Source organism: Arvicola amphibius, chromosome 7 (genome assembly GCF_903992535.2).
Source record: "Arvicola amphibius chromosome 7, mArvAmp1.2, whole genome shotgun sequence".
NCBI classification, from domain to species: Eukaryota; Metazoa; Chordata; class Mammalia; order Rodentia; family Cricetidae; genus Arvicola; species Arvicola amphibius.
Window position 1 is genome coordinate 38,273,663 of NC_052053.1, and position 13,187 is coordinate 38,286,849.

Genomic DNA, 13,187 nt, shown 5'->3' on the forward strand with positions numbered 1-13,187 from the left:
ATTTATCTCCTAGTGTGCCATTATAATTGAAACTCTCTAGCTTAATTATGTCAACGGAATTCCAGTTCATCTGCTGAGGAGGGGAGTGAAGCATTAATCGCCTTCTAAAGTTTCCGAACACAAGGACATAGCCAGCCTGCATGGCTATTACATTTTTAGTAAGATAGTCTGTGTTAGAGCTGTTCTGAGCTACAAGTTACTGCCCCAGAATGGTGCCCTGAAACACCAACGTGAAGATGAAATTCTTAATTAAAAGATAATGTGAAAAAGTTTAAAGCGGGGAAGAGTAAAAGGTTGTGGAATTATTTACTCAGTAATTAAAGCAGCTGATGCAATTTGTTTTTATAATGACAGCTTGATGATTTCATGTAATTATTTTCATGATTATGTTGAGTATTTATATTTGTATTTTAAATATTAAATTAAGCATCCCACACTCATTGTTAAATTATTTTGACAAGATTCCACTTTATTTCCTGCTTACTCCTCATTGCAATATCCTTTTCTGACTGAGCACAGTCTTTTAAAAATGTAAAACATGAAAAAAATACTCTAAATTTATATCTAGAGTACTTATACAAGTAGACTTTGAGTTGGATGTTTCTTCCCTAAAACTATCTATATGAAAGAACGTTTTGAATACTGAATATATTGAAACGAAGTTTTAAGATTTTGTAAGTAAGATTATTTTACACTGTGTAAGTTCAAGTTTAGATTTCAATTCAGAAATAGAATTTTCTTCCACAGTCAGGCGGCAGCATTGCACACCTTTAGTCACAGCACTGGGGAGGGAGAGGAAGGCTGATCTCTATGAGTTCTAGGTCAGCCTTGTCTACAAGAGCTAGTTCCAGGACAAGCAGCTTAGCTACAGAGATACCCTGTCTCAGAAAAAAAAAATCAGATTTCATCCATAAAATGAAGCTATGCTGCATTACAAAATAAGTGGAAGAAGAGTTGACAGCTAGTTTTACTGTGAACTTGACTGTATTTGCTATGTTTTTAGCAGACCTTGTCTCTCAGCTTTGTTATTGATATGATTTAGGACTTCAGAATTTTTTTCAATTTTTCATGGTATTGCATTTATTAAGAGGATATAGGTGTCTTGTTATTATTACCATTGAGAAGTTTGCTACTGCTCAAGACACTGGCTTTTATTTATCATACCATCTTCATGAAATGTGAAGAAAGTTGGTTAAAGTCATAACTCCACATTTATGAAGTGTCTTCATAATAACAGTTCCTCTGACCTCCACATCTTAGTTTCCCAAGGTTTGAAAGCGGCGATAAAAATACAAATCTCACCGTGGAGAAGGACATTAATCAGAGGATGCTTTTAATATTGTCATAATATTGCAATGTCTCTTTTTTTTAAAATCTTCTCTCATATAATACATCCCAACCGCAGGAGTAAGGGGAAAATGCAATGACTCTTTTTTAAAGATTAAGCATCTTCTGCTTTAGATATCAGGAAGTTTCCCAAGGGGACAGAGGAAAGCTGGTCTTTTTTTTTTTTTCTGCCTCAATATAAAAACAGTAAATTCCCACATCAGGCACCAGAAACATGCCAGTTTTCATTTTACTTATTATGCACCTTTTCAAAGGAAGGATCCGGCATAAAGCTGAGGGAGGTTAAGTGGTAAATAGAATAACTGTAGAAAATTATACTCAGTGGGGATAAGTGTGGAGAAAAATAAATTACAAAAAAATCATATGCGTGGTGCAAATTAGCAATGCCTTGTTCCTTAGGGACAGGCATTCCACAGTGTGGCAGTGCTGCCATTAAATAATCAAACATCATTTCTTAAAGTATTGCTGACTGAAAAATTTAGAGTAAAGTTATTTCAATTATTTAGTCGCTTGAAGAGAGACATGAGGGATTAAAGGAATGCTCTCAATGGGATCAGCAAAGGTGATGGACACACAGAATAGTCCTCAGCAAGAAAAATGACGGATAGAAGAAAGTAGCCAGCTGCAGGGAAATGCACCCTGGAAAAAAAAAGTAACAAGATGCCTTCCCCACCCATTATCACCTAAAAGAAATAACAAGATGTGTTCCCCACCTTGTCAGTCACCTAATGTCCCCTTTCCTGTTCCAGACTGGGGAGAATTACATATCTCACACATTGTTCCCCACAGATGGCTAAAAGAAGGATTGTTCTGTCCTCCTCTCTGTCTCCGTCTCATCTCTCTGTCTCTCTTCTTTCCTTCTCATACAATGAAAAATTAATAAGACCAAATTTTCCAGAATGGCATTCTGAGAATTTCATAATAATGTAGACTCAAAAACAGCATCTAGTCAAAGTGAATGATTTCAAAGTCCAGAATCAATCAGTACCCATGGAATTTAATTCCCTATATCTATAAAATATCAATGAGAACATGACGGCTGTCGCCAGTGAAGGCAATTCTTCATGGACATGCTAGAAGCTTTTGGGCCATAGCTCGAACATTAACTCTCTGGCTGTTTGCTGTAATCTGGCTAAACCTAGAGCAGGCTCAGTTGCAGCCCTAGAGGGCAGGAAGTAATCTTTATCCAGGCCCTGCTGATTGTCATCCCTCATTGCCTCCCACTTATCTGAGTTCTGATCATCCCGAAATCCTACACTGAGAAGAGGATGATGTCAGGGAAAATCAGAATGCTCCATGCCAGATGAGGAAGTTGTGGTGCACAGAGGTATTGAAAACGGAAGAGGTCATTGGTGGAAACTTGGTAGGCAGCAGAGAATGTCACACATCCACAGATTTGTACTAGACTTAGTACTTACACAGCCTTCTTCATGCCAGTAGTATAGTACTAGAGACAGCTGCATAGCACTGGGCCCAGCTGCACACCATTGGGATCAACTGCACACTCCTCAGACCACCTCCAAAGTATTGAAACTAGCTACATAGTTTTGGGATCCGCTGCATAGACCTGGGAGCAGCTGCACAGCATTGGGACTAGCTGCACAACACTTGGACGAGCTGCACAGACCTGGGGTCAGCTGTATAATACTGGGGTCAGCTCAAGAGGATGTAAGGAAGACAAAATATAAAACATATGCAGAGTTCATAGTATTGTGATAGAAGTCCATTCTGATTTGGTTGTTTAGGTAAGAAATAAATTAAGGAAGGAACTAAGATAAAATATGAAAAACTCAATTTCCTCATTTATATAAGACTACATACCCCTTGAAGAATCTTCTGCTGCTGCTGGTGTTGATGGAGCCTCACATTCCAATCAATGTATCAATATTCCATTGAAAAATGGAGAATGATCAAAACTATCCTTGGTATTTATTTTCACATAAGTTTATATTTATATTCATATAAGTTTAACATTATAGGTAAATTTTAATGTTTCTATTTCATAATGATTACCATCAAAAGTTGTTATCATGTATGGCTCAGGATTGCACTAACAAATTTAGGAAGCCTTGTAAATGAGAGGCAGCTTAACATTAATCCAAACCCGAAAAGCACAGCAATTTTGACACGGTCTTCTTACTTTGCAAATATTTCCAGAAATCCGAGACCTGTATTGGGGATGAATAATTTAGAATGAATAATTGAGGCACAATACTGTTTAATCCTTATTCTGGATAAAACTCCTACCGCTCCAGGGCACAAAATACCTTAAAAATCCATGTTTTGGTAAGCTCCTCCCTCTTGGTTCTCTGCTCTTCGCTGGAACTTTGGCTCTGTAAGTTTCTCCCATTAATCAAAGCTGAGTATTTCATATAAGGCTAGTTTGGTTATTTCCCATTGCCGGCCGACCACGCACACTACAGATACCCATTTTATCTTGAGAGTGTAACAGTCATTGAATGACTTTAAGTAGAAGAACAGATTTGTCAAAGGCCTATTTTAGAAAGATTACTTTCTGTTGTTACTTAGAAAAGTCAATAAAGGGAGTAGTTAGTCTTTCCAATAATCAAAGCAATGCGAGATGAATTGAACCAAGAGTGACAGGAAAGATAGAATTCACATGGTACACAAGTGGACAGGGGTCATGATCGAAGTGGTAACAGACTGTAGAGATATTTTCAGTTATTTAAAGGAATGCAATCTTATTTGTTGAGTTTCATCTATAAGAGAGGGAACATGATTATGCAGAGATCATGATTTCTATGTTAGAAATGTTCAATTCAAGATGTACAGGTACACCAAATAGTCAAAAAGACCAGGGATATTGGAATAAAATGGATCATTTCACTGATGATGGAACTTGAGAAGGATTTAGAAGACAGAGAAGTGGTAATATTTGTCCAGGGTGTCTGAGACAAACAAACAAACAAACAAACAAAACAAGTGAAGTTGGGGAAAAAATCTAATGCATACATGTTACAAGAAGCACAGGTTTACACCAGCGGCTCTCTGAGGCCGGGTTCCTTCCGCGGGACGGGGAGAAAGAGAGCACGCGAAAGAGAGAGGATGTCTCTCTCAGACTTTCATCTGGCAGTGAAGCTGGCTGACCAGCCGCTCGCCCCCAAATCAATTCTTCAGTTGCCAGAGACAGAACTGGGAGAATATTCGCTAGGGGGCTACAGCATTTCGTTTCTAAAGCAGCTAATTGCTGGCAAGCTCCAGGAATCTGTTCCAGACCCGGAGCTGATTGATCTGATCTATTGTGGCCGGAAACTAAAAGATGACCTGACCCTTGACTTCTATGGTATTCAACCTGGGTCCACAGTCCATGTTCTCCACAAATCTTGACCTGAGCCTGATCAGAAACCTGAACCTGTGGACAAAGCGACTGCCCTGAGGGAGTTCAGGGTGCTGCACTCCGCCCTGCACAGCAGCTCCTCCTACAGGGAGGCGGTCTTTAAGATGCTCAGCAATAAAGAATCTCTAGATCAGATCATTGTGGCCACCCCAGGCCTCAGCAGTGACCCCATTGCCCTAGGGGTTCTCCAGGACAAGGACCTCTTCTCTGTCTTTGCTGATCCCAACATGCTGGATACATTGGTGCCTGCTCACCCAGCCCTAGTCAATGCCATCATCCTGGTTCTGCACTCAGTAGCAGGCAGCACCCCAATGCCAGGAGCTGACTCCTCTTCCCGAAGCATGCCCTCCAGCTCGTACCGAGATATGCCAGCTCGTTCCTGTTTGACGGGCTCTCGGATAATGAGGACGACTTTCACCCAAGCACCACCACCCCGTCTACGCCCTCTAGCAGTACACCCAGCTCCTGCCCAGCCTCTCTGGGGTACAGTGGAGCTGCTGGGCCCCGCCCCATCACCCAGAGTGAGCTGGCCACTGCCCTGGCCCTGGCCAGTACTCCAGAGAGCAGCTCTCACACACCAACTCCTGGCACCCAGAGTCATTCTTCAGGCACCTCTCCAATGTCTTCTGGTGTCCAGTCAGGGACACCCATCACCAATGATCTTTTCAGCCAAGCCCTCCAGCATGCCCTGCAGGCCTCTGGGCAGCCCAGCCTTCAGAGCCAGTGGCAGCCTCAGCTGCAGCAGTTGCGTGACATGGGCATCCAGGATGACGAGTGGAGCCTCCACGCCCTTCAGGCCACTGGAGGGGATATCCAAGCAGCCCTGGAGCTGATTTTTGCTGGAGGAGCCCCATGAACTTTTTGTACTCAAGTGCCTAGCAAGTTGCAGAGGCGATTCCTAGAAAGAGGCAGTTGTGAAGTTGCCTCCAGCTCCCCCACCCTCCAATATACCTGATGGTCAAAAAAAAAAAAGAAGCACAGTAGTAAAGACTCATATTTTTGTAGGAAATCAGGATAAATGCACTGTGGTGCAATATGAATCAGTATCAAATACTACAGAGGTTAGTTAGCTGATTCCTGCACTTGTTCTGACATTCTTAAAAGTCATTTCAGTTCCAAATAAATCCTATTTTATTTTTCTATCATTACCTTGAAGAATCTGGCAATGCCTTCTTTGTTCTCTCTCTCTCTCTCTCTCTCTCTCTCTCTCTCTCTCTCTCTCTCTGTGTGTGTGTGTGTGTGTGTGCTCACACGCACACACACACATGGATGCACACATACAAGCATCAGTTGGTCAATTGTTAAGTCGATTTTAATTTGTTCATAACTTGATTAAGTAGGAATCCTATTTCTGTTTGGTCACTAGTATAGTTCAACGTGAAATCACTATAAAAAAAAAGTACCATAAATTAAGGGACTAAAATTGTGGGAAAAATAGAAAACATTTGAAGGTTTTTTTTGCTTTACATTTCCTCTCTCAATATACCTGCCTGATATGTTTAAGTTGCCATCTCTAATGAGTATGAGTGAACAAGGTCAATGATGTTGGTTATCCATTAAGTCAAGAGACTCGTAGCAAAGTACTTCAGCAAGCAATGCTTCACGACCGACCCTTGAAGTTCCTGATATTTCTATCAGAAGCAAATTCTTCTTGAATATATATGAACATTAAAATAAAACTTAAATTGGTGGATTTCCTTAAGAAAGACATACCACTGTGTGTTTTCTTGCTCCGTATGTGTCATCTCCTGGTCCTGATGTTGTAACTCATAGAAATCCTCACTCTAGTACCCATAAGGCTCTTAGGGGAGGAAGAAGGGAGGAGCACTCCATTTCAGTTTATTTAGGAGCCAGATGAATACAAACATGCGTGTCACGGAAAAACCAGAAAAGATTTAATGTCTTATTTGAGATCTAAAACTTGTCTGTAAAATTCAATATCTTATTTTGTTTTGTTTTGTGTTGAAGCAGAATCTCATGATTTGTCTACTCTTGAATTTGCCATGATCCCTTTGATTCTGACTCCTATTCCTGGGGTTACAGGCATGTGCAAATTCTCCTGGCAGAATTCTGTATTTTATGTAATAATTTGCCACCAACACTATACCATAGTTTGCTTTTGAAGGTACTTTCATGTTTAGAATAAAACTGATCACTATATGTCTATTGAGAAGAGCAGAAAACCATACCTGTTGATATTTAACCTGATGTAGGTGTGTCTTCTATCTATCTGTTGATTTCATTGGTTAATAAAGAAACTGCCTTGGCCCATTTGATAGGCCCACCCTCTTAGGTGGGTGGAGTAGACAGAACAGAATGCTGGGAAGTTAGTCAGACCGCCATGCCTCTGCTCTCTGGGACAGATGCCATGAAGCCAGCCACCAGGTCAGACGTGCTGAATCTTTCCCAGTAAGCCACCACCTTGTGGTGCTACACAGGTTACTAAATATGGGTTAAAGCAAGAGAGAGTTAGCCAGTAAGAGGCTGAAACTAATGGGCCAGGCAGTGTTTAAAAGAATACAATTTGTGTGTTGTTATTTCAGGGCATAAGCTAGCCAGGCGGCTGGGAGCAGGGCGGGAATGCAGCCCGCAGCTCCTCACTACACTAACCCACACATATCTCTCCAGCATTAACACTGACTATATAACCTGAACCTCATTCATCTAGCATTGGATCACTGTCTGCAGTTGAATTAATATTTTCCCTGCTCCTCATCCATAGAATCCATGTTGGAAAATTGAAATATAAATTATCTTTAAAAGTATTTTAGGATAAATTTATTTATCTTTAACTATGTACATTTATATTTTAAAATAAATACCGGTGTCATGCATATGTAATATATGTAAATTTTAAATTAATGTGCCTATATATTAACAGGACCAATCTTTTTATCTGAATCTGCCATGTTTTTCTTTAAAACACAATTAAGTTGAGCATATGGGGCACTTGTAACACAGCATGGACTGGGGAACTTCAAAGGGACATAATTAATTGGAATAGCAAGGAACAGCATGACTGTATAAGCAGAGCAAAACTCAAGTTAATCATTTTAACCTAATTTATGTGTTCTAAATATTTGAGAGTTAAAGATGACTAAAAGACAGCTGGAATTCGGACGTTTGCCTTCCAGCTATGTATTGAATTTCATTGATTATACAATTTTTATAAAACCACAACTCAAATATATAAAGTAGAGAAGACTATGCCTAAAGATCAAGGCAGGGAGTCTGTTTTCCTGTTGGGTTACATTATCAGGATTCATTTAATTTCAAAATGTTAGGTCAGTTGTTACTATTGCATGTCACCCGGGCAACCATAAGATCAATTTCTTTATGTTTTCCTAGAACTTTGTTTATGTGGTTTTGAATTTTATATCTCTCCATTGCTTAAAGTCCTTAAAAGCATTTAATAATACATATAAATATATCTGTTTAATTTCACTGTGTCAGGGGAGATATCTTAGTGGTTAAGTGCTTGTCTGGGGAGATATGAAAACCTTAGTTCAGTCTCTAGAACCCATGTAACAAAAATCCAGGCTTTGTGCATATGCTTGTGAGTTCAGAGCTGGGGCAGGAGTGTGGTTATAAATAAATTTCCTGAACTCACTGACCTGAAATCACTGAACTGGAATCCCAATAAAATACCTTGTCCTAAAAAACAAGGTGTATGGTCCCTGAAAAGCAATGCCCAAGGTGAACCGTGTCCTCTGCAAACACACAAATATGCACACAAATACAGAAAGAAAACCAGTTAGTCAAGTGTAAGGACACGATTGCATTGTAGTTTATTTCTGATTCCATTCTTTTCCTATTCTAGTCAACCATCATCAGTATTGGTACTTAACTTAAAGAATTATATGGAGCCATTATGAAGGCATCACATTGAATCTACACATTCGTTTTCTTCCTTCATCATAACTTTTATTCCTATGACTTTCACTTCTAGCTTCTATCTATGAACCCAAAAGGAAGTACCTGGCACCAGGAGCTAGACTTCAAAGTACAAAACAATGTTGTCAAAAAAAGTTGTTAACCCTCTACACAGCCTGCCTGGTTGAGAAAATTCCTTATTGTTCAGTTAAGAATGGGAATGGCTATGATTCTTCAACCCCAATTTCTAGCAAATAAAAGGTTAAAAAATTTGAAACTAAGAGTTGAGATATTATTTAACTAAAGCCCCTACTTTTACAGACCATCAAATCTATAACTCAGAAATATGTTTGAGAAAATATTGAGAAGAATTTTATCTTAGTGACTCAATCACACAGTTTCCCACAATATCTTATATTCTCAGTCAAGTAAGGAAAAAATAAACTTTGTCTACTCTATGTTCTATTAGAAGATATCTTTATAGGTTTTGGCCTTCGAGAAAGGTCACATACATCATAAAATTTATTTGCTGACATATCTGAATATTGCAATAATAAAATAAAAAGTAAAGTTATTAAATTAAGGATATTATTGAATAATGAATTCTCAAAAAAACCATATATTTTTTCCTAGTAAAACTGGAAATAATGTAGTTTAGGTAATGATTTTTATAAGTTAAGTTATCAAAACTTGTGTTTTTCTGATTATCAGTCATTTGAAAAATGTATGTGGGCCATAAACGTATCTTTTGAGAAATATATACTAAAGTTTGAGGCTCATTTTAATAATTAATACTTTTTTAAAAATTATAGGTAAATGTGTGTCTATATATGTGTCGGTGCATGCAGTGGTTACAGAGGTCAAAACAGAATGTTGGATCTCTTGGATTTAGAGACGTATGTGGTTGTGAATCATCATAAGTGGATCCTGAGAACAGCATTCAATCGTATTCACTCACAATTATTGAATCATCTCTCCAGTCCTATAACCCACTCTTTAATTTAAAATGTTTAGGGAGGATTGTTATTGAGTTATATGTATTCCTTACAAATTCTGTATATTATCATTCCATTAAAATTGCATACCTTTTAGAAAACCTACAAGAACTTGTAGAAGTTACAGTAGGTTAAACACCAGTCCATAAAAGCAAAATCTTTAAACTCCACTCATTTAAAGACTCTCAGACATGATCTCACAGAGCTTGAGAGAAGAGAGATTGTCACCAGACCTTGAAAGAAGTAGGCAGGTTTCTCATTAGCATGGTGTATGTAAGAAAACTTGTGATACTATATGGCCTAGAAAGGGGAGAGAGACAGCAACAATGTATTTGTGTATACCAAATGTAGAGTTTTAAAATTATTTACTATAGATGAATTTTAGGATCACAGGTATACCAATTGCCCCGATTTTATCTTTGTATAAGAATATATAGTACAATAGAGTCTGAAAAATATATATTATATGTAATTTAAAACTCCTTAAGTCAATAAGCTTTGATAAGTTTCACTACAATAAATTGATTATGACCTTTAAAACATGTTCAAAAAGCTCAAAATTGTTTTAAACTATGATAGTTTTGAAGTTATGAAAGTTATCCTTTTTTCTAGAAACTGGACTTGGGGTAATATGCAATGTGTCATTTTCTTACATTCAGGTTGAACATTTGTCTTTGAATAAATATGCACATTAAGTAAAACATCACGCCAGTCTTCCAAGAGAAGTAGATTACCAGTTTAAATTGAAAGCCAATATTTATTGGTTACTGGGATCGGTCTTTCTCTGTGGATAACTGAGAAAACTGATGAAGCCAGGAAATCCAGCGAAATTCATGGCACTGTGACGATGGAGCCTTCTTGGTGCTGTAACCAGGGAGTCTTCATTGTCCCTACTGACACCTCAGGCACCGCCTTTGTGACTGTTGCCTCATAGTTGTGTTGTGGTGCTCAGGCTGCAGACCGTTTCTTCTTAGTCCTGTTTGTGGATGCACCACAGGCCTTCTGCATGTCATAAAGTCCTAACAAGTAGACATTTCTCCTGACTTTGCTCCCTCCTGAGTCCACCCACCACATGGTACAACAGAAGTGAAGTCCAAAGGACTAGAATCATGCAGCCCACTTCTTTCCTTGGTTTCTTGAACTTTGTGCTCCTCTTTACTCCCTTCATGGTGGACTTTATATATGTTTCAGAATGAATCAATTCCACTATCATCACAGAGACTCTGGAACTTTTTTGTTTGTTTGTTTTTTTCGAGACAGGGTTATGCTGTAGTTTCTAGAGCCTGTCCTGGAACTAGCTCTTGTAGACCAGGCTGGCCTCGAACTCAGAGATCCCCCTGCCTCTGCCTCCCGAGTGCTGGGATTAAAGGCGTGTGCCACCACCGCACGGCCATGGAACTTCTTTCATAAGTTTATACACTCTTAAAATACTCCTGATTTTTATGTCTTTTATCACCAAGATTCTTTGAAGCATTTCTTATAAACTTTGTCTCTACCTGGGCCTGAACTAGAGCTCATAAAGTATAAAATATTATGGATGATTCCAAACAAACAAAAAGACAGAGAATTCTATGACTTGTAGCCATGTCACAACCAATTCCTAGATATCATCAATTTAATACTTTGTCATAGACTCCTTAAAACAAATATTATGAAAATTGTTATATTATTTTATTTTTATATTTTTATTTAAAATTTTGGAATATGTTTATATATTTTACAATTTAAGAGAAACGATTACATAACAGTTATAACAATGTTTAAACTCATTCCAAAGCTTAATTATTATCCTGGAACAGGAATGAATTATTCCCATTATAAATGTATATATCATATTTTATACATACATAAATATGTTACTCATGAACTTTTGTATCTACATGTATTATATAGTATATTTTATACATCATATTAATACAGGAAGATACAGTTCACTTATGTTACATTTGCTTAATATTTATGAATAAGAATTTATCAAAGTATATTTAGCCATTCTCATATTCATTGACATTCAATTAGTCCAGCTCTTTTGTCTTAATATTTATCGAGCTCTGTAGATGATTGCACACTCAGATTTGTTAGGTGGCTTAGAACTGACTCTCAACAAGGCTGAGTGTCTTACATTTTCACTCACAGCACATGGCTTCTTCACCTCTCATCAGACATTAACAATACTTATTTTAACCAAATTCTCAGATCGTCGTTTCTTAAGGTTTGTAAAATGTTTCCTATGTTTGTTATTTCCCTCTAGATAACAATTTTTATGCAAATCCAGTGACTTAAAGTAGTGATCTGTCTATACCAAGGATAGGTCTTGACTAGATGTGTATGTACCTTGCCTCAGGTTGCCTCAGGAGTATCACATAAAGTGCTCATGAATCCATACATAGGTAGGACAAACCCAATGGGCATGATCTGTGATAAAGCCTACAAATGTGGAAATAACGAGGTTTGATTATTAACTGCTGCCAGCACCTAGGACCATAGATACTCATTGGTGGTTGGAAGAAGATTCTATTCTGTTCATAATATGCATTACTCCTCCAGAAGCCAATTGATCCTATAGTTGAACACTGAAGAATATGAGAAAAAGGGAAGTCAGGATTTGGGGGTAACCTTATCTCAGAAAGAGTTTCTTTCTGTTGAAATATCTTATTAGTAGCAAGTCAGTAGGTGCATTTTGCATACAAGGAAGGACATCACATAAATGCAGAACCAGAGGGCAAATGTTCTTGGGGCCATTTTTCGAGCTCTGCACTGTACCATTTTTGCTATGCTGTAACATCATAGTGTACTGATTGAAAACCTTTTTATAACTTTTGGAATAGAGTTCACTGTTTTGTTGATTATCTTTAGTATTTTTCTAAGTCATTTGTTTTGTTACTCCTTATGTACAGCGTATAAGTATAAAATAGATAAGAATGCAGAAATGGTAATTAGTATAATATTAATACTTTGTGAGATTTAAAATGGAATAGATATGATATATATATATATATATATATATATATATATATATCATGGTATTCAGAAAAAGTGACCACCATAGTTTTTATTTCAAGAGCAACTTAAGTTAAGGCATAGCTTAGGTTGGGGAGGGTATTTGGATGGAAATGCTATAATCCTAAATTTTGCAAATTTTGTATAGCAGAAATGAGAAAATTAGAAAGACTATTGGGACATATTTATTAATGTATTATAAATATTCATTTGGGGCTTGTTCTTATAAACTGTAGCTCCTTCATTAGTAAAACAATTACAATTTGATATAATTTTCACTACTTTCCCATTACCATTATCGAAACCAGTCTCTTGAGAAAACTGGTATGAGGAAGTGGGGATGGAGGGAGGGATCTTGAGGCATCAGCATGGGCAGCCTGGATGATGGAGTTGGGTTGGAGGCAATAGAGGGTGATGGTAACAATAGAGATAACCTGTTATTTTAGGCTGTTTAGGGATAAGGGAAAAACCTGGCCCTAGGTAAATCTCTAGGAATCCTCAAGGATAAGCCAAGCTAAGATTCCTAGAAATAGTGGAAGGAGTGTCTGAACTGGTTATTCACTGTAAGCAGATTGATGACTACCCTAATTGTCCTCAGAGATACTCTATCCAGT

General features: G+C 37.8%; 1 protein-coding gene and 1 pseudogene across 1 annotated transcript in view; both read left to right on the plus strand.

The window, feature by feature from the left end:
• The window catches only part of Lrp1b (LDL receptor related protein 1B), a 1,542,993-nt gene that overhangs the window by 173,870 nt on the left and 1,355,936 nt on the right, over positions 1–13,187 (plus strand). The window lies entirely within an intron of this gene.
• On the plus strand, positions 4,367–5,561 carry LOC119818683 (annotated as a pseudogene).